This window comes from Serinus canaria, chromosome 1A (genome assembly GCF_022539315.1).
Source record: "Serinus canaria isolate serCan28SL12 chromosome 1A, serCan2020, whole genome shotgun sequence".
Lineage (NCBI taxonomy): Eukaryota > Metazoa > Chordata > Aves > Passeriformes > Fringillidae > Serinus > Serinus canaria.
In genome coordinates this window covers 22,862,053-22,889,798 of record NC_066314.1, presented here as the reverse complement: position 1 = coordinate 22,889,798, position 27,746 = coordinate 22,862,053, and positions in this window count along the sequence as shown.

The window sequence follows — 27,746 nt, the reverse complement described above, 5'->3', positions numbered from 1 at the left end:
GTTTTTTCTCAGTCACTTTGTTTTACTGCTTGCACTGATACAACTTATGCCTTCAAAGAATCACAGAATGGGTAAGGTTGGAAGGGACCCCAGAGGGTATCTGGTCCAACCTCTCTGCTCAATCAGGGCCATCCCAGAGCACATGGCACAGGATTATGTCCAGACAGCTCTTGAACATCTCCAGTGAAGGGAACTCCACAACCTCTCTGGGCAAATTGTTCCTGTGCGCAGTCACCTGCACAGTAAGGAAGTTCTTTCTCATGTTCGGGTGGAACTTCCGTGCAGCAGTTTCTGCTCATTACCTCTTGTCCTATTGCTGAGCACCATCACTGAGAAGAGCTTTTCTTGTATTTAAACAAATGAACTAATATCCAGTAAAAAGAAGACCTAAAAATGCATGCAGAACTCCTGTAATAGGATTTACAAACAGAAAAGTAATACAGGTCAGATTGTTCGACTTCTCTTAAAACTGAAGGATGAAAGAATGCTCTCAGACTTTGTATCACCCAAAACCAAATAAACCAGGTGACTGCAGAAATTACGGATTAACCTGGTGATTCTTTTTAATATCTTGAATTTCTTTCTCGAGTCATATGTTCTTGTCCATAAATAAATCTCTTTTTGACAGACAACAGTCCTGTCTCTTTTGATATGGAAAATCTGGCACCAAAACTCCAAACTGATCTTAACTGATGACAGTGAGTGTTCGTAAATTGCTGCAGCCTGAAATAAATTAAGTGTGTCAACAACTTCCACAGAAGCAAAATTCTGCATTTTGATAGGTGTATGTAGGTTCCTGACAGTAAACAACAACAGATTCAAGCAAATTGACTGACTGCAAAGGAAATGAGAATAATTTTACTACGTCTATGATTATTGTGGTAGCTACATACTGAACATACAAATACATAGATCCAAAGGTAAGAAAAGTGCAGTTAATTGTCATTTATGAACATGAGAATTCGTTTTTATCTACTTTCAAGGTTAATCTATATTCATAAAATAATTTGAGCTTATTACTTTCCAAGTAACCTCCATTGAAGACATAGCTCAGATCTTTTGGAAACAAAATTTACCATGTCTCACAGTTCTTTCATGTTGCTGATGTTCTCAAAGAATATAGAAAATTTGGTAAGTTGAATTTTCCTTTGGAAAAAACTGTCTTCCTGCCACATTTCTTATAGTTTCAAATCCATGGTTCTGGCTTAAAGCCAAACTCTCTGATATTCTGATTATCTGATTTATCTCTGATTACTGATTTATCTCTGATACCTTTTACAAGTTAGGTCCAGATTTACAATCCTCCATTTTTGCAATTAATTGCTTGATTTTACTCAGAGAAGGCACATCTTTGATAGTCATTCAACTATGTCGTTTTACCAGTTCATCTTATTTCTCTGTTCCTCTTTTTAGGTTAAAAAACCCTTCAAACACTTGTATTGCCTTGTACTTGCAATTTGGTGGTAATGACCTCATGTTGATTATGAATAAATGCTGGGCAAAATTAAAGACATGCCCATGATAATATATGGAAATTAAGAAAACAGACTTTGGAGATTTGATCAGTAAAGGACTAAAAGACTCTTGCATTAGGGACAGTATAAGCCATATTTAAGGTGGGTCATCTCACAGCCCAGTGTTCTCTGCATGTTGATTGGTTAGACAGGATAGTAGCTTTTATTTTAAAGTACTGTTAGAAGCACAAGGATCACAGAAATTGTTGATAAACAGATAGAGCACATGATACTTTTACTTTAAATAATTATTTTATAGTGTTTACAGAATCAAGTCTGTGATAACTCTATGATATAAGCATATCAAGAACAATTTTCAAGCAGTTTGTTTTGTATCTGTCTGTTATTTCCTGGGTGCAGCACAGTCATTGTAAATTGCTTTCCATATTTCTTTAATGAATTTGGTGTTTCTGAGTTAGGAAGCACACCTGATCAAAATCCCCTAAAAAAATAAACAATATACAGAGCTAAGGGAACCAATTTGCAAGCTTTCAGGCACTATTGACTTGAAAAGGAGACTATCCTTGGTTACCCAAAAAATGTGTACTGTATTCCATATCTGTGCTACAACTTATGCCCAAGATTGTCACTGTCCCTCTAACGCCCAGGAGCCAGAAGCAGAACCAGGTTGTTTGGCCCTGGATTCAGGAAGGAGGGGGGTGGCAGGGTCACTTTAAGAATTGGAGGACATTCATGCAGAGCCTTTTTCTCTTGTCATTCTTCAAGAATGACAAAAGAAAAAGGCTTGAAGAGTTGCTTCACTGAGCCAAAGCTGAAGCCTTCCTTTGTTTCTCTCTGGGCTCCTTGCTTGCCTCAGGTTTCTAAGAAAAAGTATTTCTCAATCTTAAACAGTTTCAGGGCAAATTCTGCAAATAGGAGCTGCTGGTTTCAGTGCCCAGCATGTCTGCATCTTTCCTTTCACACCACAAAAACAACTCAGAACTGCAGTGCCAAAACCAAACGGGTCCAGCCAGCTGGATGAGAAGCAGAGAAATTGACACCACAGCTTTACCCTGCCCCAGGTCCAGTTCCAGCCACTGCCCGAGTTCCTGGTTCCAGATGCTGCCCAAGTTCCAGCCCTGACCCAGTTCTGTCTGCCACTGTTGATGGAGCTGCTTCCACCAGGAATGCCATCCTGTTGGATGGTGTGGAGCAAATGGATTGAGGGGCATTTGACTGGTTTCGGACTCTTGGTTTCTTTTTGTTTTGTCCTTGTTCCCTGTTGCTGGCTGTTTGTGGAGAGAGCAGTCTGCCTTATAAATTCTCTTAAACCATGACAGAGGCAAATGGAGCTGACTCTGAACTCATTTCCTCCCTTGTCACCCTTTCTAGAGGGGCACGCAATAAAACTGTTTATTATGAGGGTACTTTTAGTGTAGTGAATACCCCTCTTCCAGGGCATATCCATTAAGTCACTTTGGATGTGTCATTAAAATTCCATCAGAGTGTTATAGTAAATAATTGTTTTGTCCTTGCTCTATATCTGGAATTTTTATGGACATGCACATGGCCACGAAGAGTCTTCATTTGACTTTCTGACTTTGCTGCTGACTTTGTGACATATTGAATACCTCAATTTACATTAATTCATGAATACAATCATGCAGAAATAAGACATTTTTCCACCTTTTTCCTTTAAAGGGGGTACATTAGAATCACATCAAATTGAGCGATATTAGACTTCACAGAAGATGCCACTATTCTTGAATTTTCCTTAAAAGCAGATTTGGAAGTTATTTTCATGCAAGATTTTATTTGCTTACATACTAATTCAGGAAGTGAAATATCTATTTCTAAAATATTTCAGCATGAATTTGCCTAAAATATGCCCTAGAACGTAGCCTATTAAGCAAATGTGGCAACAGCCTTCACTGACCGTGTAAGTGAACATAGAATTCCCATTTAGTCAGGTTTATTCATGTTAAATATTTCATACAGTAAGATAGGACAATTTCTGCCAAATTTTGAGGTCTTGTGCCTTTCTTGACAAAACTCCAAGTTCCCCCTGAAACTCACATAAACTGAAGATTCTATCTGGCAACATAAGATGCTTAGTTAATCTTGCAAGTTATGATCCTATGGGAAGTCTTTCCTTACAAAAAAAGTATTTTCCTTTGGTGCTTCTCCTTCTAATTGTAGTATTTCTAGCATTCTGACACTGTATATGGCACTTTTTCTGTTTCTCAGTCCCTTTTATTATCTACTGGATCAGCTAATGTTTTTCATTCCACTGTAGGTGGGGAAAAACTAATTAATGGGGGATACTAATTTCTTCTTATCTTTTCCCTCGAACTTGAATTTTTTATGAGGATTTATTTGATCCCTTTTTAAACCAGAATGTTACATTAAAGTTTTGCTTCTAATCTGATTGGTCATTTGGTTATACTGCATGTTCAGTGACTTTATATCCATTTAAATATATATAATAGCAGGAAAAATACAAAGGGAAAACTGAGATGAGAGATGACAAAATCCTCTATGAGACTATTGTAGGGATGGTACAATTCTGCTGTCACACTTTAAGTCTGGTGAGATGCAGACTTGTCATGCCATTTTCATTCAGTGAAGCAAATCATCTCAAGGCATATTTTTTTTCCTGTGCAATTGTTACACAGTGTTGAGTTTGTGCCACTTATTATGGTACTAATTAGGCTATCTCTAAATTTAATATCATCTGGAGAAATTTATTGATAAAAGCTGCCAAGCTATAAATTCTGAACATGGAGGAAGTAGGAGGAAACAAGCTAAAATTAGACCCTTTATTTATAGTTAGTGTTATGGAAGTCCAGAGGGAGATGCATCTATTTCTGTCATGACTAAGCATAGATTGGAAAATGGATCCTTACAGCGATACTATTTCTTTCCATGTGCCTGTTGTGCCTAAATGGCTCTACCATTCTTGCTGCAACTCACTAATATTAACTTGATCTGACAAAAAACAAAGAACAAGACACTGTGTAGATGTTCAGACGACCAAACAAAGACAAAGTGGAAAGAAACAGGCCCACAGGCTGTAAGCAGGCTTAGAAAGTTTCTCATCAGGATCCTGCAAAAGGAATCAAAGTAAGGAAAAAAAGGGAATAAAGGGCAAGAAAATAATTACCCTTTAGTTTGGCTGGCGTTCCTGGAAAAGTTTGAACTTTGTTGCTGCTTCTGGCTATCTGTACAAATCATGTTAACAAAAGATTTCTAATGTTTTTTTTTTTTTGTATGTATATGCATATATGCATGTGTGTGTGTGTGTGTGTGTGTGTGTGTGTGTGTGTGTGTGTGTGTGTATCAAATATAATTTCATAATCACATAAACCCTATAGTTCAGTATTTGATTTACAGTAATTGGGACTTTTGCTTATCATTTTTTCAGTTACTCATCAAATAAACTGCCATCCTTAAATTTCTTAAAGATTTGCAAGTCCTCTGACTGGAGTTGCAAAAATGCTTCAGAATTTCAGAAGTGAATGTACTTAGTAAATTGCAAGATACTGGGTAGCTGTTGAGGCATTTGGAAGATGGTAAGGTGGAGAAAACTGCTGGAGAATAGTTCTTTTAAAAATAGCCTTTGATTTTTTTTGGAGTAGCCTTGTGAAGAAAATCCGGACTCACAAAATGTGTATTGCCAGATTAACTGAACCCTCAGATGCAGTACAGACTTCTCTTGTATTTGAGGCCATATAAATTAAACTTCTAAATGGTCAGAAACTGAAGAATGAAGATCCCACTGATGGAATTCAGCTCACTGAATGATTTCTTTCCAAGGGATATCTAGGGTTAGCTGTTTGCCTGGTTTGCCTCTTCAATCAGTGGCAAGAAATAGACATTTTCAAGGACAATTAATGCAATCTTCAGAGAAGTATCTGCCCTCAGTCAGCACTAACTGATAATTTTTTCCTACCCTGAAGCTTATATATAAAGTTCCATGATACATTCTGAATTTTAATTCTTCCCAATGCCAAAAGACCTCCATTTTCTGACCTGGATGCATATTGAAAAAAATGATCTTTTGATTGTGGGGGTAAAGCAGGCTAACACATTGGGTCTGTGTATTACTAATAAGTGATTTCTTTGCACTAAATAGACATCTCTATATTTAGTTCCACGTATACAGGTATGAAGCAAAAAGACATTTCGAGAAATACATTTAGATTGTTTTGGTATCTTAAAATTTGAAATTTTAATAGTGCCACAGAAAAGATAAAATATGTAAATATCCTACCCTGTTAATGTGTTTTACTGAAGAAATGAACTGTCATGCCACATTTTGTCATGAGCACTAAACAGACAATTCAGAAGCATAGTTTACACTGTTGCCACTCAAAGTGTCTGGTGTAGTACATGTAGAGTGTTATGATTTAATTTTTCCCATGTTATTCCTATGATAACAATTAAGGGTCATACTGGCACCAAAGAGGAAACTGGTTTTTATGAAAAATACAAAGAATAGAAAAATCCCTTTGCTTATGTTAATGTGTTCTGAATGTAGAAGCAAAATGGAAAGCATGATTTTTTAAAAATTCTATTCACAAAATACCTTGCTTGTTCAGGCAATGAGATACAAAATAAAGTGTGTGTTACTATGAGATAACGTTCACCTCTGGGGCTGTTGTAAAGGAAAAAAAAAATACAAATTGCATTCTAAAGAGAGCTGTTGCCTTCAAAGAACTTGAGAAAATTGGTATTACTGCTAAAAACACTCTAAAGTACCTAATTAGGATTTTGGAGATGGGATTAGTGAACCTTTTTTAAGAAGAAGAATTTGCACTTGTTAGAGCAATGATATATATTTCTACTTATTCAAAAAAGAGTAGTGAAACATAATGGCTGAATCCTTTTCTTTCATATGTGCTCTTAAGTACAACATTTTAAATATATAAAAATAACATCGAACTTTTAAGTAGGCAAGAGGTCCAAAGTCAGGCTCCTTGTGCTTATGTCTTAGAATAGCTGTCTCAGTTTAAGATCATTACTTGCTTTATCTGTAATGGAACAGATTTTTATTGTCTTTGCAGTGATCTTGAATTCATCTGGAAACAGCTGTTCCCTTCAGTTAGTTCCTATATACACTTACTAAAATCAGTGAAATAATCTTTCCTCTCCACTCTTTTTATTTTTCAAACCATTCTTACTCTTTAGCTCTTACTGTCTTGTAAACATTCCTTTTTTTAAAAAAAGTGTTAGCATTCAGATCTGGAGAAAAATGAACCAATGAATAAGCAGAGGCCTATTGACACTGAAGAGAGTGAACTCCATTCACTTTACATATTAACTCCTATTTACCCATTCTAGTACAATAATAGTTTTATTTCTGTTGGAAATTATATTGTATTGTTGTTTTTTTCTCAGCATTACTCAAAGAGAATTCTTACATACACCTGCGCAAAATCCCTGTTCTGTGAAGAAACTATTTTCCCCCATATTTCTGCAGATGATTAATCAGGTCCTAGTAGTTGCAATATATATTTCTGACCAGAATTTTCTCCAAATGAGGAAAGTTCTGTCCAGAATTCTAGCTGTGAAATATCATCTGTAATCATCACTTCAATTAAAGTCACATCTGACCTTAACTAATGCTCATTGAAGATTTCAAAGGTTTTTTTACCAAGTTGTTTGTGAGAAATATAAGTTTTTTAAAATTTGGTTATTTTTTTAATTAGCCAAAGTACTGAGGTGAGTACGGGAAGATTCCAACTCCTGACACCCAGGTTTGGTAAAATGCAGTTGTGGGTTGTGGGTACTGTGAGATTCAGAAGTTATCCCACAGCACCTCTTGGTGCTTGACAGCATAATGAATGTATTTCTCCCTGTACACTTCCTGACTGATTGAAGACCCAGAGTCATGACAAAGCTGTTGTGCTTTAATCCCAGCTAGAAATTAAGCTCCCTCAGCCACTCACTCAATCCCTTTCTTTCCCCCCCACCCCCACCCCAACCCTGGTGGAATGTAGAAGAGCATCAAAATTAAAACCTGAAAGTTGAGATAATAATGGTTTATTAGTTAAAAAAAAAAAGTTTAAAAAAGAGAAGAAAAAAAAGAGAGAAAACCCTCACAAACGAGGGATGCACAATGCAATTGCTCAGCACCTGTTGACCAATGCCAGGTTCTCCTTCCTGAACCCAAACTGGCTATCCTTCAAGGTAATTCCCCCAGTTTATATACTGCACATGACATTCTATGATGTGGAATATCATCTGTCCCAGCTATGCTCCCTCCCAGTTTCTTTTTTGTTCCTTCTCACTGGGAGAGCATAGGACACACAAAAAAACATAATCCTTAATTAAGGATAAACATGACTTTAAAAACCTCTAGAACAGTATGTTATCAGTACCATTGTATTTGGAATCCAAAACACGGCACTGTATCAGCTATGGAGAAGAAACAAAGTCTATCCCAGCTAAAACCAGGACACCAGGTCATCAATATTTTATGCTAGTCAGCTGAGAAATTTTTGGCATCTGTAGATCATGTTAAAAAAATTGGCTTTCCAAATAACAGTATCTTACTGATTTTCATGGTGTATCTAGATGTATTGACACTTAGCAGAGCTAAATGTCCCCACCGCAAAGATTCAAAGTGCTTAAAGAAAAGGAATAACAAACAATGACTCAGTCTGAAGAGAACAGATGTTTAAGAAGGCATGTCTCATCAGAGGCCCCCCCAGTCTTTGCACATGTCTCATCCAAGGAAAGATACCAACTAGCAGCTTCAACTTGGCTGAGACAGGTCACATTATTTAACATGAGTTAGAGCCTGTGTTTTTACTTGTCTGTATAAAGCCAAATATTTTACTTGACAATAAAGCCAAACAGTATAAGGCTTGTCTTCAGTCATTTTGGGCAAATATTAGTCAAACCCAACCAACAGGTGAACTACTAGAGTGCTTTATATTTTGGTTTCTTAACATATACTTAGTCAGAAAAAGTTAATGCTTTATCACCTACATTTCAGTGATGGTGAAACATAAAAACCACAAAGGCATATAAATAACTTACCTTACACATAAATTCTTATAAATCCAGACTATTCATGGCAACATGGCAAATCAGTATAGATTTGGATATTTCAGTCTATAATTCATTAGTTTGGTATTCTACAGTATGCTGCTTTCTAGTTCACCAAGCACAAAGTGTAAGTTTATAAGGCGTAGGACAAGAGGCTATACAAAGTGTCCTCCCCTTTTTGGCGATGGAACACATGAAAGATATGTCTTATGTATGGCTATTAACAATGCTGCCAATTTCTGATGTAGTAACTGCTCAGTCGGAAGGGTTTATGAGATAAACTATTTATTGCTTGTAATGAGTGCCACATGAAATCAAAATCTTAGATGAGGAAACTCTTATTCAAAGTTTTTATCATTAGTTAAATATGTATCAGGTAGGTAAGAGTTCCTTTTAAGATAGCATAGACATCACAAAAGATCAATACACAGGTATTCCATGTAATTTTTTTTTCCACAAAAGAAATATTTTCCTGTCTCTAACCCCTACAGGGTTATCTGCTTAGTCTTACAGATTTTGTAGAGGGGGTTGGAAAAGGGGAGTTCTAGTTTGTTAAAATCCTTATAGATAATTTGAGCAATGATTGTTTTTTCTATGACTTGATGTCCTAGCATCCTGCCTTAGCCTCTGGGGTTGGAATTTATTTCATATAACTTTAGACATACAAAATTTATACATGCAAGTATAAGGTAGTCACCTATGCTCCACTCACAGTCAAAGAAGAAAACCAGGAACCTCTAAAAAGGAAACTCATCTGAGTTGTCTTATATGGCTATAGTAGCACAAGACAAATACTCCTCTGGTTCCTATTTCTCTTCACTGACTATAAAAAGAGATCCATGTGAGTCAACAACAGACAACAGGTATAATTTTTAGATGCTTAAGCTAAGCCATATGTATTCAACTCTAGGTTCTTAATTAGTTCCTTTTTGTCTTAATATTTATTCATTCAAAATCAAGTGGTTTCAGTTGTAAGGACTGAGAAAGACCCACCATAGAAAATCATACTAGATTTGTGGTCTTCTGGAAGGGCCACATTGACATTCATGTCATTGAGAGAATAAGCTGAATTTGGATCTCTTCTGGGGCATTTTCTATCTGGTGGTTCATTGAATGTAGAATTTTGTGTTATCTGGCAGACTCATCTCTGAATCCTACTTTGAGAAAGGGGTTGATGGCTATGGTTTAAAATACAGAAAGATCCAGCAAGGCAAGATGTGATGAGATAACATTTCCTATGAAGTTGTGGAATCTTACAGACCTAGCAGGGTCCTGGATGTTCCTGATGTTTATTACAATTCATTGAACACTGTGGGTTAAAAAGTGATTTGTGAATCTAGATTTTTACGCATTACCATCAAACGATTTCACTTGCTTTACCTTGAAATGCATTACTGAAAACCCCCTGATAAGTATTCCTGTTCTGAACTGATACTAGATATTAAACATGAACTTCATGTGTACAAGTATCTAGTTAGATATTTAATTATTCTCCTGTCTATAAAAAAAAAAACATTTTTTCCTCTAATAGCTATTCACTTGTCCATAAACTGGAAGAAATAGCATCATTACTAAATATAAACAAACCTACATCTTCCAATAAAATAGTTGGAATTGCCAGTAGAAGTTTAAAATAGTACAATGACTTAATGGCAAAAAGTCTTAATGACATAAATCAGTAGTCTATCAGGAACACATAAGCTTCCCTATTCAGATCTTTCAGTCTTCTTCTGTTCAGTGTGTAATTGATCGCTGAAAATTTTGTCATCTTATTCCTTGAGTGATTTGACACCCTATAACTTTGGAAAAATTTGGCTTTAACAATTCATTGAATTAAAGATGGATAAGAATGGAATACGGACCATTACCTAGGTGAGCCTTTAATAGAAAATCAGTTTTAGCAATATATGAAGATAAAACTTGCTTTCATTTACTTGTACATTCAGTGAACACTGAGAATGAGTAATGATGTGTTCACTTTGTGAAGTGCTCTCATTATATTTTATGACCCATGATCAGTTTACAGCCACATAAAAGACAGATTTTATCACAAAGATGACACCTGGAACAAGGAAAAAAACTATTGATTGTATTAGATGAGGCACTTGTAGAAATTGCAAGTGATTGACTATTAACACACTGTCATAAAATCCAGCCCTAACAAGTGAAGGATCCACTGTTTTAATCACAGAGAGAAAATCAAAGAATAAGGCTGTCAGTATCTACTGCAGCATAAATCAATTTTAAATAATGAATTAAGCAGAAATAATGTTCAAGCTTTGTTCAAGCTGTTTTTTTTAGTGATGTAAATTATTTTAGATACATTTTTAGGTGTGTGTTTTTTCAAACTGTAATTTTAGAAATCCCACATTCAACCTGCTGAAGGAAGTTCTCTTCTCTTAGAGGAAGTCACAGTTCAATACTCAGGAATGTTATTTAAATCATCAGATGACCTTTCATGAATGTTCTTTTCAGCCTCACAATAAAACTTGGCCGCCACTACTTCTTAGATAAATGATGCATGCAATGTGTATCTGTGTTGCCACAGAATTACTGAGTAGACATTTGCTGAGGTCTGGCTGCCCTGATTAAAGGATAGATGAAATATTTTTTTATGTATAACATCTTATTGCTATCCTGGACCCTAAGAGTTTTCACACTATAAAAATCCTCTTTTCTATCTTCCAGTGTCTTTGAAACAATGCACTTACATAAAGTATATTCATACTATCTGCTTAAAAAGACATTGCACCCCTGAAGAAAGGAATTAAGTAATTAATGTCTACAAGAACCATTTCTTCCTAATCATGATGAAATATTTTCTCTTGCCCACTGTGCCAAACACCTGCCAAACACATGTTCAAACTTGGCTTGACAATTTACAGCACAGCTGTGTGGCTCTGTTCCATTTTTAGTCATCACAAAACTGTGAGTTTACCCTTGCTAGATTGAGTAAAAATCTATGTTTAGGTACCCATTGGTCACTAAAGTTCAAAAACTAAGATCTCATATAGTTCCAGTGTTCCCACTTGTGTTGGTACATAAAAAAAGATGTGACTACAGAGGTAAGGGCCAAACTCAGGTTATTTGAGAAAGCAATCTAAATAATGCTTTATTTAGTCTGTATCTATTCTCAAATATTCTTGAATAATCTTTACATGTCAAAGTGGTGTAATGTCTTCAATAATATAAATAATTAGAAAAAATATGTTTTTCTGAAAATAGTTTCTAAATTTGTCAGATGCCTCTGTGTTTGCAATACATCTTTAACAGGGTAGAACTGTTACGTAGCCTAAAGGTGTTAGAGATCAAACAACTTTTGTGGATCTTCTCTTGTGTCTCTAGAATTCAATCTAAGCAGAGTACAAGTATTGACTGAGATGAAATCCAAAGGTTTTCAGGAATTTATCATGGAATTTGCCTTTGAAAAATGACACTGATTTGCAAATGAGATCCTACTTGATAAAATGGACAAAGTATATCAAACCAAATAGATTTGTAGGATTCAGCTTTTTTCAATACAGTACTGTAAAGTAGGAAGTGGTTTCCTCTCTGAGGATAATTGCTCTACTCATTCATATAACCTAGGGGTAGGCATCTTGGTGCAAACTCAATTTTAGCTCAATGCATAGAAAATAAATAACGTATTCCATATCCATATTTAATTTCATTACAGATTAGGCCTTTGAGAAAAAGAAATTATGGTGATTGAAAGATAAGATACAAGATACGTAATGTCCATGCACTTCATGTACTTCTCTTGCATTTAGTTACTGATAAAAACAACAGTAAAAAAGGTGTTAAAAATGGAAGAATGATAGAAGCATGTGAGAGAGTGGACTTTTATGGGTCAATGACTCAAGATATCCCCCAGCTGAGGAGGTATCAGAGTGCAGGAGTCTCTTGGGTGTGTAATGGTCAGCCTCTAAGATGGAGAGTGAATAATGTGCTACGAATGAAATAAGAGAAGAAAACCCTGTACAGACAGAAAGGAGTCTTGTCATGCTTATACAAACCCCTGGATGGAAAACTTGCTCTCCTGCCCTATCCCATTGAAGGACTGTTGGGGCATCCTGGCTCAGAAGCCTGAGAGGCAGCTGTCATGTCTAAGAAGGTGTCACAAAACGTCAAAGGCTCCCAGAGCACTCCTACACTCATTTCTGAGGCCTTCCACTAGAAGACTGAAAGCTTCTCCCTGAGGGGATGTACTTGGGCATTCCCAATTAGACTGAGTGTATTTTAGCCCATTGGACTTTGTGTTTTGGACGCTTCCCCCCTCCACCCACACCTCAGATGTGCCAACACTTTGACTGAAGAACGTCTAAGCTGCAACAATCAAGACTCGTGGAAGATTGACAGGGTGGTGAGACTTTCACACTCTTATTCTCTCTCTTTCTCTTCCTTTACACACATCCTTGGCTGATATTTTTGTACTTTCATATTGCAATGCCTTCATATTATTACTATAGATAATAACAATCAAAACAGCTACACACCTGCTTTCCTTTGCAACTAAATTGTTCTAAAATAAACTATGATGCATTTTTATATATGTGTGAGTATAAATATTTACAAATATCAATCATTCAGTGTTGTTTCACTCTAAGGAATCTATTAACAAGATTCCTGGGTTACTCCTGTGTCCTATGAAGTGCCATGACAAAGCACAAGTACATTGGCTTGCTATAATTTGTCTTTTAATTTTTAACAAGGCAGTGGAATAAAATTGACTACATAGGGCGCATTTTACTTAGTAAAATTGAACAATCAGTTGAAAGAGCAGCTGGTGACATTGTAGTAAATGCTCTCCAAAGCTAATTGAGAATGATAGGAAAAAATCTGACGTAATTTATAGCTGCACAGATTTCCTTCTCATTCTGCATACTCATTACACACATCTGTTCTTCATTCCCAATGAAAAACAGAATTCCTCTGGGTTTCTTCCAAAGAAACTCATCCACAACCCAGAAGAAAAAGATGCACAAGTGAAACACACATTGAATTCTATCCATCTTGGGTTAGCAATTGCTCTAACCATTTGTCCTGGTTTGAGAAGAAATGAAGTTTTTGTGATAGTGTGGTCAAGCCAATCGGTGTTCAAATTTTAATATTGGCACCTGGTTTGTCCATTGAGGGCATGGATACGCCTCTGAGAACACAGAGGGTTAAAAGCTGTGAACTGCCAGGGGAATTTCTTTTTGAGTTCTGGCTTGAGACTGAGCAGACCCTCAACCCTCCCTGCCTGGCCAGAGCTGGGCAGGGGTGGGGAGGGGAGCCATGCAGCAGGAGGGAGGTAGGCCAGGCCTGGACCAAAGGGTGGAGGAGAACATTGCAAGAACTTTGGGCAATCATCCTCCATTCCCCCCCCCCCCCATCCCGGAGAGAGGGAGAGAGAAACAGAGCTGGTGCCTGTGATAGCGCTGCCGGCGTGAAGGAGAAGGGTGGGAGGGTGCCCAGCAGGGCAGCCAGGCGTGGGAGTTCATGAAGCAAACCGGCAGAGCCTGAGACTTTTAACCCTTCTGGAGAAAATAGAAACCTTGCAAATGCTGATTCCTCCTGAAATTAATGAGATTGAGAAGATGTTGAAAAGAATCCTAAGTGAGAAGAGATGATAAAATAGCCTTTAACTAGACTTTACTTGTATAGCCACAACAGAACCCCTTGTGTTCCTGTGACACAGAAACTGCATTCTAAAGAGGGGCAATGGCTCAGAGCCAAGAGAGTGCGGTGATGTAGAAGTGTGTGAACAGAGACGATTAGTGAAGAGGGGAGTAGTGGTGCCCTCCGTCTTCAAAGAAGAAAAAGAAGAAGATGATCTTTGTTCAAGAGACCCCTCGGCCCCAAGGAGTGAAATTTGAGCGAGACAAGTGTCCCAAAAAGAGAGAGACTGTGCTCTTTTTAAAATTAGACAGAGTATCCTTAAAAAAAAAAACCCTAGAAGCAGCTCTAGTCCATGTGCAGTGGTGAGAGCACTGGACATAGAAAGAAGAAGTCACGATGCAAAATGTTCTCCTAGCAGTGCCACACGTGACATAGAAACACGAGAAGTTTCGACTGTTTCCTGGAGAAGTCTGTGGTGCAAGAGAGACTCCTCTCTTCTCGAAGAATTGAGAACTGATTATCTAAAAAGTAGATTTAGTAGTAATAGAATTAAAAATCTAGGTGGGGGGAAGAAGAAGAAATTTAGAAAGTTTTCATCTTGTGTTCTATGTGTTTTGTGTGTTTTTGTAGTTTTAAGTTAATAAAGTTTTTTTGTCCTTTCAACCTCAAGTTAAAACCTGCTCTGCTCTGTCTCTGATCACATCTCACAGTAGATGCCAGAGAAAGAAGTACTCTCGTGAGAGCAGTAGCATTGAGCCAAGCTCAAACGTTGACACCATTATCAACTTCCAATGCAATATCAAGTATATATTCAATGTGTATTTTCTTCATTAAATTTAAAAATATTCTGACTTTTGTTATTGTCATGCCCATAATATGAAAAATTACCTCCATAAATACAGAGAAATTGTTGCAATGAAATAGTTTGTGATTTAAAAGACACAACAAAAAGAAATGTTGATTAAAATATATATTTTGAAATAAGAAAATCCAGTTTGGTAAGTTAGTCCGTTTCTAGATGCTGATGCCATTTTCCTGACTATTTTCAGGTGTTTAAATATCCACAGAGCATTTTTTCTTAGTTCAGATATTAAATCAAGCCATATGTAAAAAATTAAGGAAAAAAACCACTCCCACTTTATGTTTTCTCAAAGGTCTTTGGTACTAAGTATTTCTTTATCATCTGGTTGTTAATCTAGTAGACAGCTTTGAGGTTTCAGCAACCTATGTTCTATTAATAGCATTTTTTTCAATCCACCATTAATTGCATTTTTTTTTGTCATCTGATGTGAACCATCAGCTTTTCTGCTTTTCTGTACAAAGCCATGGAGTCCTATGCCATTTGATACGATAACATTTTTTTGCATGCTGCAAATTTGGTCCAAAAGCAAACAAAATGACATGAATTCCTCTTTTGATGTAAACACTGCTGTATTGTTTTCTAGATTCATATCTCTTCATGACTAAGTATGTCAGCTGTAATGGAGTCCAGAAATTGAAGAGGTCTTGTCTCCAAATGCTCATCTCTACTATCAAGATGTCAGTAATTGGGTTTAATTGTAATGAAACTGTGTTCCTGCTCGCAGTTGTTGGAGATAATAGAGTTCAAAGATGTAGAGCTGTCCTATCTCTCATACTGAACCTGACCTAGAATTATAGCCAGCCTCTTACTCCTTCACAGCAGGGCATGTACCATAATTATTTGTATTTCTGCATCCTCTTCCTGAAATTCTGTAGCCTCACATCTGACATGGCTTAATAGACCTATTCTGAAATTTACAATTAATTTGGGAATATTGTTGGTCATGGATATGGAATAAAGACTTGCAGAAGCAGGACAGAGGCTTAGAGTGCTGCATTGCAGCTTTGAGTGTACTTACTGAATAAGTTTCACATCTGCTGTTTTAATTCACACTTCTAGTGTCTTTTAGTGTCACAATCTCTTCATGGTCAAATGACCCAATTCTTTTATGTTTTTCCATAAAATGACATAATGCATGGGTTCTTCTCTTTTTGCAAAAAAGAAACTTGGGAAGTCTATAGAGGACTTATGCTGGATATACCTTGTGACATTGACAAGACAGTACTTAAACTCCTTCAGGCATGTGCAAAGGAGCAAAGACCCACCACTGGGTATTTACCATCATCTCTGCATCACAATAAGAAACACTGCTCAGAAAAGGAGGCCCAGAGGAGAAATCCCACATCAAAAAGTGATGAGAACTCTTATTCCAAATACCAGAAACACCTCTGAGACTTAATTTTTCATCCAATGCAATGTGAGACACTAGTTAATATATTGTATTTACCATTATAAGTGTGTGTTTTTATACTGCCTAGCACAGAAAGTCTTTGAACTCCTTGGAGGGATAAAAGTCACCAGAACTAGTAAATTATGCATTGTTTCACTGGGAAATACAGATGTGAGCAGTGTTTCCAAGGCACACACACAATGATACTGGTGTTTAATGCATGTTTTATCTCTGCAGTCATACAGTTGAGATTTAAATGCATAAACCAAAACCCTATGTTGTCCTAAGGATTTCCAGACATTTAGAAATGAGTTAATTATCTAATTCAGTAGAACTTTACAAGTCAGCACTAAAAGTGAATGCTCATTTACCAACACTCATTTACCCAGACACTCTTCTAATCCAGTCTACTACTGCTAATTAGGCTGGACTCTAAACACTGAAAAGTGTTGTCTGTTATGTCTGGTAAACATGTAGAAGAGTGTGGATTTTTGAAGGAAGGGAGCTCTGATACATCCTGGGCTAGTTAGCATCATCAATAAGCCGTTTCACTCTGCCCCTGGAAAGTATAAAATTTAACACATTCATTTGCAAGCAAGTTCTCTTATGTTAATAACATTCTGTCCTATTGATAGGAACATTAAAAATGTTACCCCACTGTTACCCACAGTTTGATCTAGCTTCTTTTTTCTGTTGTGCTCTTCAACATATTCTTCTGAGAGGCAGACTGATGCAATAGTAATGTGGAAATCAGTTAATCTTATAAAGTTATAATTTTTATTATATTATTATATTTTTTGTACTATTTTATTACAATGTATTATATTACCTTATTTAAAACTTCTACACCTATCATCAAATGAGACTCTTGTTTGATAATCTTGGGTTTTTTCATTCTGTTTTTATTTTATTTTATTTTTAAGTTCCATGTTACTTGGGAAATGTATTTGAGGACTTTTTTGGTGATAGTAGTAGCACTTTAAAAATTGGTAATGATTTAGGTAGAACCACTGAACAGCACTGAACAAAGGAGCTTTGGCTCCATCACCAGGTTTACAAAACCATAGAAATAACATGGCAGCCTCTGACTGAGCCAGGCCAAGTCCAGATAGCTTTATTATGTGGCTAAGGAGCAGACTGGGGCCCTTCCTTACAGGGTCCCAAACCCAACAGCACAACAGCTGCTAAAGTTTGAACTACTGTTGAGAATCTGCTACTAAAACCAACTGCATGTCTGAGTATATGGTGATGGTCTTGGGAGCCTGCCAAATCTTAATTACTGCCTGGACCACAGGATCTCTGTAACAAATGAATTAATTAAGCTTCTTGCTGACTTTCTGTTCACTGGTCATCCACAATTTTCCTACAGCTATATTGTTCTCAGTGGAGATGTCCACAACTGATTGCATTCCTTCAGATTTTGTGTTGGGAATTCACCATTCTTGGGAAAGGATACAGTTCCACTGTGTTTAGGAGCAACCTGATATTCAAATAGCAAATATACAGCAGAATATTAACTGCTAAACATTTAGAGTAGGATTCAGTAGGTGCCTCAAGTATCTGCATGTGTCTGGAAAATAAACACAAGGTTCTTCAGTAGAATCTTGGGTTTTCTGAAACAAAAGCTGCTGGCCAGATGAGAAGCTCATAGAACAGAACTGCTCATATAGTAGCAATGCCTATATTCAGACAACTGTGAACCTCCCCTGATGTCTAACCCCTGCTTCTGAGTCCATGGAAATTGATAAATTGATAAATGGCATATACTCCCATTCAGATGCTGTCAGCAACACATTTGCACTAGTATCTACTTCCCATTTTCCCTCTGCCACTTTTAGAGATAGCAGTTCCTCAGACAGATGGAAAGCCTCTTGCTCTGGCAAAGCCTATTTTGGAAAAATTTCTGTGACTGTATCCAGTTGGGTCATAAAGATGTTTGAATAGTAAGTTTTCTGAAGGACTTTCCAATTAATTATCTCAAGTTTTTGGCTTTTACTGGGCTAATATATGAATATTCTGTTTGAAAAACAAATAAGGGCTTAACTGACCAAATGAAGGCTAATACTCTTTTAGATACAGTTGTGAAAATTCTATTCATAAGCACTGACGTCATCTTCTATCCACATTTTAGGGAAGACAATGATTATATGGGACAGTTTATGGTTTTCCCAAGATCCTCCAAAAGATTTATGTCAAACAGAGTCTGATTTAACTGTGAGTTCTCTTTGGACACTTTACTTTGGACGTCCAACTGCAATGTGAAAGTGTAAGAATCAGAAAGTCCTCTTACTTTTTTTTTCCTGTCTAAGAAAAATACAGTTTAACTATAAAAACCTAATTTAGAAAATGTATCACAATGGCACAAATTTCCCTTTCTTTTGCTTCCAAGATTTGCTACACAGTAGCACGGCCTTCAAAAGTCAGTGAATATAAGCATCTGAATTCACCAGTCTTCCAGATTCCAACAAGCTGCAAGACCAATATGTACCTCCATAGGCTTATAAGATGCAAACCTACTTTAGGAAAGTAAGGATGATAAAATTTTGCTGTCCTCTTCAGATAAAATCTTGCAAGAACAGTGCTCTATCTTTTAACAGAAAACAGTGGCTTTTATGTTCAGTCTGGTCTCTGTGAAAAAAAAAAAGAAAATCGGATTTGCCAGTTTGTGATCAACACCTGAGCTCTGAAGAATTGTTCCTGGGTATGACAGCACAGTTAAACACAAAGATGAAAGGTTTTTTCTTTACAACAAAAACATTTTCTGTGACTTTACAGAATCCACTTACTAAAGATGCACATTCTACTAAATTTCTGTTTTAAGTTCCCTTCCTTTTGAGAACAAGACTCAACAGAAAGAATTTCAACTTGATAAAATCATATCCCTCTAGACAGCCACCAGCAACCAGAGAGGTAAGTTGAAAGCCATCCTAGCCCTCCTTTAAAATAAGAAAAATATTAAAAGATTTTGCAAATGTGTAACATCCTAGAAACAAAGACAATGCAAGTTTTAAATGTTGAAGTTTTTCCAAGAACAGTATGTTTACTTAGATATAAAAGAGATGCCAGTGAACAGATGTGGGTGTGGGTGTGATCTTGCTTCTCAAACTGGTTAAGTATTTATGGTCTTAACTTTTAATAGAATCTAGTAAAAATTCTGTTCATTCTAATCAAGGAAAAATGTCCTATTTGTTGCTTAATTTTCATTAAGTACCAGAGGGGCTGTAAGACAGTAAGAAGATGACATTAAGATGATAATATTACATTTATAGAACAGAAAATGCTGGTCCAGTTTTTTCCTAAATTAGTATGTTGGAGCTTAAATGAAGTGAATAAATTTTGTGTATTGAACAAATTCTCAGAACACTTGACAGTACAAATTTGGTAGTTCTTGAAAAGTAGGTATACTGCTTTGAACAAATAATTAGATATAATTAGATAACAAATTAATGAGCTGAAAAGCTTAAAAGTGATGCAGAAAAAATTAAGCCGAAATGAGTTACAGAGAAATACATAGATGATGGAATTAAGTGTCCAATGCTCATCAATTTTCAAATATTTAAAACACAATTACAGGTATTTTATACCTATTGAATAGTCTTTCATTTATTTATTTGGCAACATGATTTTTGTTCTGCTTTTGTGTTCTTTGCAATCTAATAAGTTGAAAGTAATAATCTACCTCTTTGTGTGATATGGATGAAAACTGAAGGTTGTTTCCTATACATGCTAGAGCATGATTGGCTGTGTGAGGTTGTGTACATGTATTCACTCACAGGCAGAGCTTGGATTTCTGTTTCATATATCATTCAGCCCCCACAGATGCCTTTCCAGTTCTGCCTTCCTAAATAATGTCTACATTCCTCTAACGTAATTACTATGCACCCATCGCTGTTTTGCTTGTTGAAGATTGCTCATATGTGCTGCATTCTAATTCAGGAAACATCCACCACTGGTGGTAAACAACTAATCTATTTCAAGCTTTTTTGCTCTCACTGTAAATGCAAAAAACATTTTATTAACATTTTATGCTAGATAAGAAGGGTTTTTTTTTCTTGCAAATTTTTCTCTTTTTTTCCCTCCTACATTATTTCAAATGCCACTAGGTAGAATGGAAATGCTCTTAGATACTGCAAAATTTCCAGGTAGATTAATATTGTACCTTTCAAAATAGATGGTTTGTTAATAGGAAAAAAAATTACTATTCAATACTGAGATACAGGGAGATGTATAGCATCCCAAATCAATGCATGCAGATATGAGTTATGGGGCTGATCCAAGTCAAAACTGTCTTTTCAGTTGACTGAGAGTACTAGTACTTTAACCTTATGCCAGTTTCACAATATTTTTTGGAATTGCAGAATAAACACGGCACCCAGAAGGAACATTAATTCACACACAGATATTCATGTTCATACATGAGTAGACCAGGATGTCTTTTTTATCTTCATATTCCTTGGGTATCTTTCCACTGAGTTACTTTTTATTGTCTTCCCCACAGGAGGTATTGCTATTTCTTTCAAGCTTCACCTCTGCATCTCCTTTCTATATAGCTCTTTATTTGCCTGAATGCAGTTGCTTACTAGAGCCATGGTTGCCATTACTCCTGAACATGATTAAAAAAAAAAAAAATCAGTTTGGACAAAATCTCCACTGTGTTAATCATCCCCAGCTTAAGAGTCTCACCCTTTCTTTGAAAAGAAGCTTCTTAGTTTTGACTAAGTGATAGAGGTAGTCCTCTCCTCTTATCTTAAGCTTATTATACTCTTACCTGTATTTGCTAGAAGCATATTGCTCCTTCTACCATGAAGTTTCTCTCCTTTAACTTTTCTACCTCACCAGTACCTAACTGGTTGCAGTCTTAAAGTATAAGGAATCAGCATACCTCTTAGCTGTAATCTGCTATAATGCAGTTGTCATGTTTATTTATTGCTGCTTCTTTTCTTTTTTGTGCAGACAGAAGTATTCAAATCTGAACAGTTTTCCCATAAGAGACCCGTCAGCTCATCAGACCTGATCACTGAGTGTGGAGGCAGATACAGGCTGGTGCTGAGTGTGTATTTGTGTGTGCAGACCACATACTTTCTTAGATTAATCTGTTAGCCAACATTTATGTCATTCTTCTCATTGGATTGACCTTTTGTGGTCCATTCCTCTAGAGCTAAATGAGGGAGAAATGTTGCTTTGAGTAAAGGTTTCTAAAAAGTGAATTAATAGTTTGTGTTGTACAGCTGCACAAGGTGACTCACTAAATAAAGGTGTGTAGCTCTGACATTGTAGCAGATATACCTATGATTTTGGGTTTGTGAAGCTAGGAAGGTCTAAAGCTATTTATCTTGACATTATACTCACTCAAAAAACCTCATAATAATCTCAACTGGAAAAAAATATAAAAAATAATTAGCAGGTAAAGACAAAAAATAGAGAATAATAAACCCATACAAGTTACAGAGAGAGGGCTCAGTTTCTGGAATGATATTTCAAACAACAGAAGTCACTAGCTCAGGCTGAATGAAAAGATGCTCAATTTGACATCTTCTGGCAGATAAAGCTCATCAGAATATGCTCTGTAGGGAAGAGGCACAAAAGTAAAAGGCAGAAACTTCTATTCCCCACAGAAAAAGATTCCCTAAAAATATCATCTGGGTGCACAATGGAAGCATGTGACTTTCTAGTAAGTTTCTCTAAGTCGCATCAAATTATTGTCCTCCATTATAGTGGATAAATCCAATGGGTGAGATCCTTAGGAGGTTTGAAATATAAGAATGAAAAGTTTATGCTGGTAAGCCAAATTACTCTGGACATTTAGGTATTGACAGTACTAGTCTACTACTTGGTATCCTTGAAAGGAGAACTATTACAGGACTGTACTATTACACTGATGTTTGCAATTGATAAATAAAGCTTCTCTCCATATGTGAAAATATTTTGACCTTATTATAGAATTCTTCCAAGAAGGTCATTGTGAAACATAAATTGTTCTTGAATTTTCTAGTGTGCCTAGCTGTATGGCAAGAATATTTTCCTCTAATGTACCCTAAATGATTCCCATTCAGTATTTTCTAAAAAGACTGCAACAGCTCAGCTTTGGGAGATTTTTCTAAAACTTAATCCTGATGTATAAAAATTAGATACTATTTCTATAGAGACATATAGGAAAGACTTAGCATAGCATTCCAAAACTCTGGATTCTGGGGCTTTCTAAAATAGAAAGTCTACGTTTTACTAATTTGGAAAGCAAAATAAATTAAAACATCACTATTCATGTGGAGTGCATAATTGTTCCTCAAATAGGCAAGAAACATTAGGATTTCAAAAGCATTACTATTTTTTTCTCAAGGGAAAAATGATTAAATGATGCAAGATAGCCTTTCAAAATCTATTATTCATTGGAACATATTTCTAGTTCCTATTATTGCCCTCAGATATTGAAAATGAATCAACATTTTTAGGAAATGATTTGCATTTTTTGTTGAGGTGCAATTATTGGACAGCATAATAGTAATACATGTACTATTTTCAATACCTGCTAAATGGCCCACCTCAGGTTATTCTGGGTTGATGACCATTTTTCACTAATGCAGTGGGGCAAAACATTTAGACCCTAGTCTAAGAAAGCAATCAAGCTGGGGGCATTTAAATGCTTAAATGCTCTCCAACACAAGTTTTAACTGCTCAAAGACATTTCACTAATTTGGAGACCTATAGTAATGAAAGTACTCAACATTACTTTTGGGCATTATTGCTCTATCAAAGCACAGCTCATTAATGACATGAGAGAAGGCTGCAAAACTTAGAGGATGATGTGTCCATTGCTTTCTTTTTTTTTTTTGGTAGCTAGACTCTAAAGGTCTCTTTATGTTTTTATATCATGTAAATAGCAAAAGGATTAGCGCTAATTCTTCATCCAGCTAACCAGCAACTCACACCAAATGTCAGAAAAGGTATATTTCAAAAGAAGACTCAAATTGTCATAACATAGTTTTTCATTTTTGTGAGTCTTGTGGGCTCTAAAATATTTTAATCACGTTTCTAAAATAGGGATAGGACTCATTTTCAATATTTCTAAAATCTAAGGCTTGAATGTTGTTCTTTGTAGGTGTTACAAGTTATCCCATCTTTGGGATATTTTCTTTGATTTCCTGCAGTACTGACTTTTTGGGGATGTCCTTATGCATATCTGTGTTTGTATACATTACTTTTATGTTTCTGAATCTGCTTAGGTTCTGAGTTCCAAAAATATGGAAAAATACAATTAATTTGACTGACAGGAACTGTAATGAATTTATGTGAGAAGATGGAAAAGAAAATAAGAAAAAAATAAGCTTTATAAATTTAATGAAAAATATTAGACATGTATGTATATGAAATGTATATAAAGGTCTTAAATTCATCCAGATGCTGATAGTATCATGCAGCAATACAGAATGCATGAACAACCCAACTGGGATTGAAGCCCAATTGCAGGATTGAAGCAAATTAGATTTTCCTGTAGAAGTGCTAATTTTTCACTACGGTCAGTGGAATAGACAAGATGCTCCCAAAAGCAATTCCCATTGGGGGAACTTAAACTACTCTGAAGCTGTACATATTTTCACTCTGACTAAAATTGGAATCAGGGCAAATACTCTTCCAAGTGTTCAAGTTCAAATGCACCTAGTTCACTAGATAGAAGAGTCACTATCTGAAGTCCTAGAAGAAAGTCTCCTTTTAAAAAAACAGAGATTGTTTTATGTTTTTCATAGAAATTTTTTTCTAGATTATAGATTAGAAAAAAGAACTGTTTATAACAATAAATCAAAACGAGTAAATTGGCAAATATCCAAGTAAAAACATTAGCATCATATATGCTGAACATCCATTCAAAAATAAAGAAGAAAGAAACCAATTAAGATCTTGTTCTATGATCTCGATATCTAATGAAATAATTTCAAGTGCTATTACGTAACTGACTGAAGTGAATTTTTCATCATTATCTACTATATGTTAAATGGGCCTCTGTTCAAAACTATTGTGTTGTCCCAAAATACAGAGGGAATATTTGGTTTTTGTTTCCCATTGGTGTGGAAGGTTTGTCAGGGGCAATGTAGAGCTGGTGAAATATGAATAAAGGGTCCTTTAACAACATTCTGCTTTATCCAGGTATTGGACTTTACAGGGGTAAAATGGAAAAAGCAGATTGACTTTCTTTGCTCCCACAAATCTGACTGTCAACCTAATAGGCTGCTAGATTTCTTTTCCTTTAGCTCCCTTTGGAAGTTCAGCCAGGTGGTTTGTTTGGTACAGTACTATCTGCAGATGTTATTGGGGCAATAGAACAGATTGTCCTTGACTTTCTGGTTTGGTTTCACCATCCATTTTTCTGTTACACAGAATAACACAGAAGATGGCTGGTGAAAAGAATTTAAAGATACATTACAAATTAAACACAGTCATGAACATATTAAATTTTTCACTAGTGATGCAGAAGGTAATCTAATCACCCTATTAAAACATTTAATCATGTTGAACCATTCTATAAAAGTCCAAAGATAGTTTTTTATATTTTAATTGCAAAATTAGAAAAATTAGGTATTTGCCTACAGGCTGCACCAAGACCTGGTCAGTAGAACAGATGTGGTGATACTTAGCTGCTCAGGGTTTTGTTTCTTTCTTTCAGATCTTTTTACTTCTTTTATATATACATATATGTGTATATATATATATATATATATATATATATATATATACATATATATATATAATTTTTATTTTATTCTGTTGCATTTTATGAAATGCTCAGTGATGAGTTGGGCCCTTTTGGGAACTTTTGGACAGCTTTTGGTAACTTTCAAGTGACAACATGCAACTGTGTAAAGAATTTAATATTTTATAAGTCACCTCTGCTTGCCAAAAGATGCAAAAAGGTATGAATGTAAAAGCACTCTACTGAGACATAATTCCCCTCCCCTCGTTTCTTGTTGAGTAACAGTTGTAACACTTGTATACAAGAAAAATTGGATGTAAACAGTAACACAGGAAGTCAGCTCACACATCATCTCCAAATTAGGAGATGAGTTTAAGAAAATCAAAATGAGAAAAGAAATACTAAATGAAATTGGAGAGAGCTTCAGCAGTTATAACTTGTACAGTAAGTGGCACATAAGAAACATGTAAATATACTAATTTGTATTTTTCAGTAATTTCACTTAGAATTATTTGGGTAAATTTATAACTCCATCTATGAATTTGGTCACTGGCTCAGGAATTAGTTTTTATTTCATCTTTCCAATTTTGCTTGTTCATAACATCTGATGTTAACAGAAGTGGGGTCATTTTTCTTGATCTTTTTCTACAGAATAAAATGAGGGATGCAAGCTTTAATTTCAGAACATCTATAATGGGATAGCAGAGCAGGTTAGCATATATATCAATATGGTAATTTGTCACAATGCTTCTGAATCAGTCTTTCATTTAGTTGGGATTATATATCAACTGAGAAAACTTTAGGTCCTAACCTTCTATCTTGTGATAAGAGATTAAACACTAATGGGGTCATTCTAATTGCATCTTGAATTAGGATCACTTTAGTATGCTATTGAATTCTTTAGTTTGAATAATAGCTTTCAGTTGTCAACAAATTTATGAATCCAGCTAGTAGATTTTTAATAAATTTCTTCTTTCTGCGGGAGTGTTATACCTCCAGCAGAGGTATAACATTCTATTAGTCCATTTATATAGGTGCCCTTCAGAAACTCTCTAAAACTAATATAAAAAAGATTTAAGTCACTCTTTCCTTCTGCAAGGTAGAACTATGCAAAGTTTATGGATCTGTCTCTACCATCTGTGTTTTTTGATGATTTAACTCTTTGACACAAATTAGCAAAATTTGATTTAATTTGCTAGTATTTTCATTTAAAACATTAAAGAGGCCAAATTAAAAAAATGTATATATAGTTCAGTTATGTAGTGAGATGCTTACAAAAGTTCAGTATTTAATTGTCCTGGGACATCGACTTCAATGTTTTTATGACTCTCTATCTCATTAGGTCTCCAAATATTTTAGGAAGAATAATGCTGAAATCTAATGGCACAAAAACTGTACATAATTACAAAACAACTCTTAAGTCCAATTCTTAAACTGTAGTAATTGATCCTACAGTGAGATTTATTCAGTAATCATGGAAGGCAACTGCATTTACAACTGGAATAATTAAAGTAAATGAAGAGGAAAATTGTATTCTGTACAACATTTAGTTCATTATAGGCTTAAACAACTATGCCAATCCATGTTCATCAATATAAGTTATGATGCTTACAGACATAATTAAATAAAAATGTTATCACCAAGAAGCATTTCATGTAACACAAGCGTAGGAATTGTCACATTATAAGAGTTTTGCATTTTTTTAAGGTTTATTGGCAGTGCTCAAGAATATGAGTAGGAGAAGATAGTATAGAATTTTTTTTACTTCTTTTTTCACCCACTAGTGTTCATAACATATAACATTACAGACTTTTCTTTACTCTCTGCTGCTGGGTATTTCTCCCTTCTGTGATGATGCTAGATTCCATACCTCATTAAGTGTCTCTGTGGCTCTTTATTTGTTCAGTTAAGGTCTCACTGGAGTTCATTAAACAACATTAAATGTCACTGATATTTCTGAGGGAATTGCAGCATAAGATGTGCAAGAGCCTGAAAGAGGATTCTATAATTTTGCATGGTACATATAAGCAAGGAGGTCCATAAGGTGTGTGACTAAATGTGCATCCGTTTGCCTATATATCAGGTTGTTCTATATCTTCCCAGGATCTTGAAACCATAAAAGTATGTAGGCTTAATTTTTTTTTTTTTGAGATATCATAAATGACTGATTGAATTTTTCATTAACTGAAATTTCCAGATACAAACATTTAATAGCTTTTTGATGTTTGCATATACTGTCAAGAGGAATATGGCTCAAAGAAAATAATCATGCAATTTAAATATTTTTCTGAAATAAGAAATGGATTCAGATGCTTTTCTAATAGTCCTATTAGCATTGAATATATGAGGCATCTTAAGAGGTTCTGTTGAGATACATAAAAATAATCCTTTGTTTTCTGGTGTCAGCAGCTTTCAGTGGAGTGGAACAAGAAAGAACAATTATTCATACCAACATTCTTTTCTAAAGAAAGGAATAGTGCACAAAAATAATTAACCATATATTTGCCTGGAAAAATATTGCCTGGCCAGGTATCTCAAATATGACAGATGAATTCATAAGCTCCTCAGGTAGAGACAAGAACTAAAGTACTGTTCTGTTTATTCTTGATAAATATCCCTAGACATTGTGCTTCTGAATAAAAGAAAAAATACTCATTTGGCTTTTTGGTGATACTAGTGATTTCTTGACTGTGTTTCTTT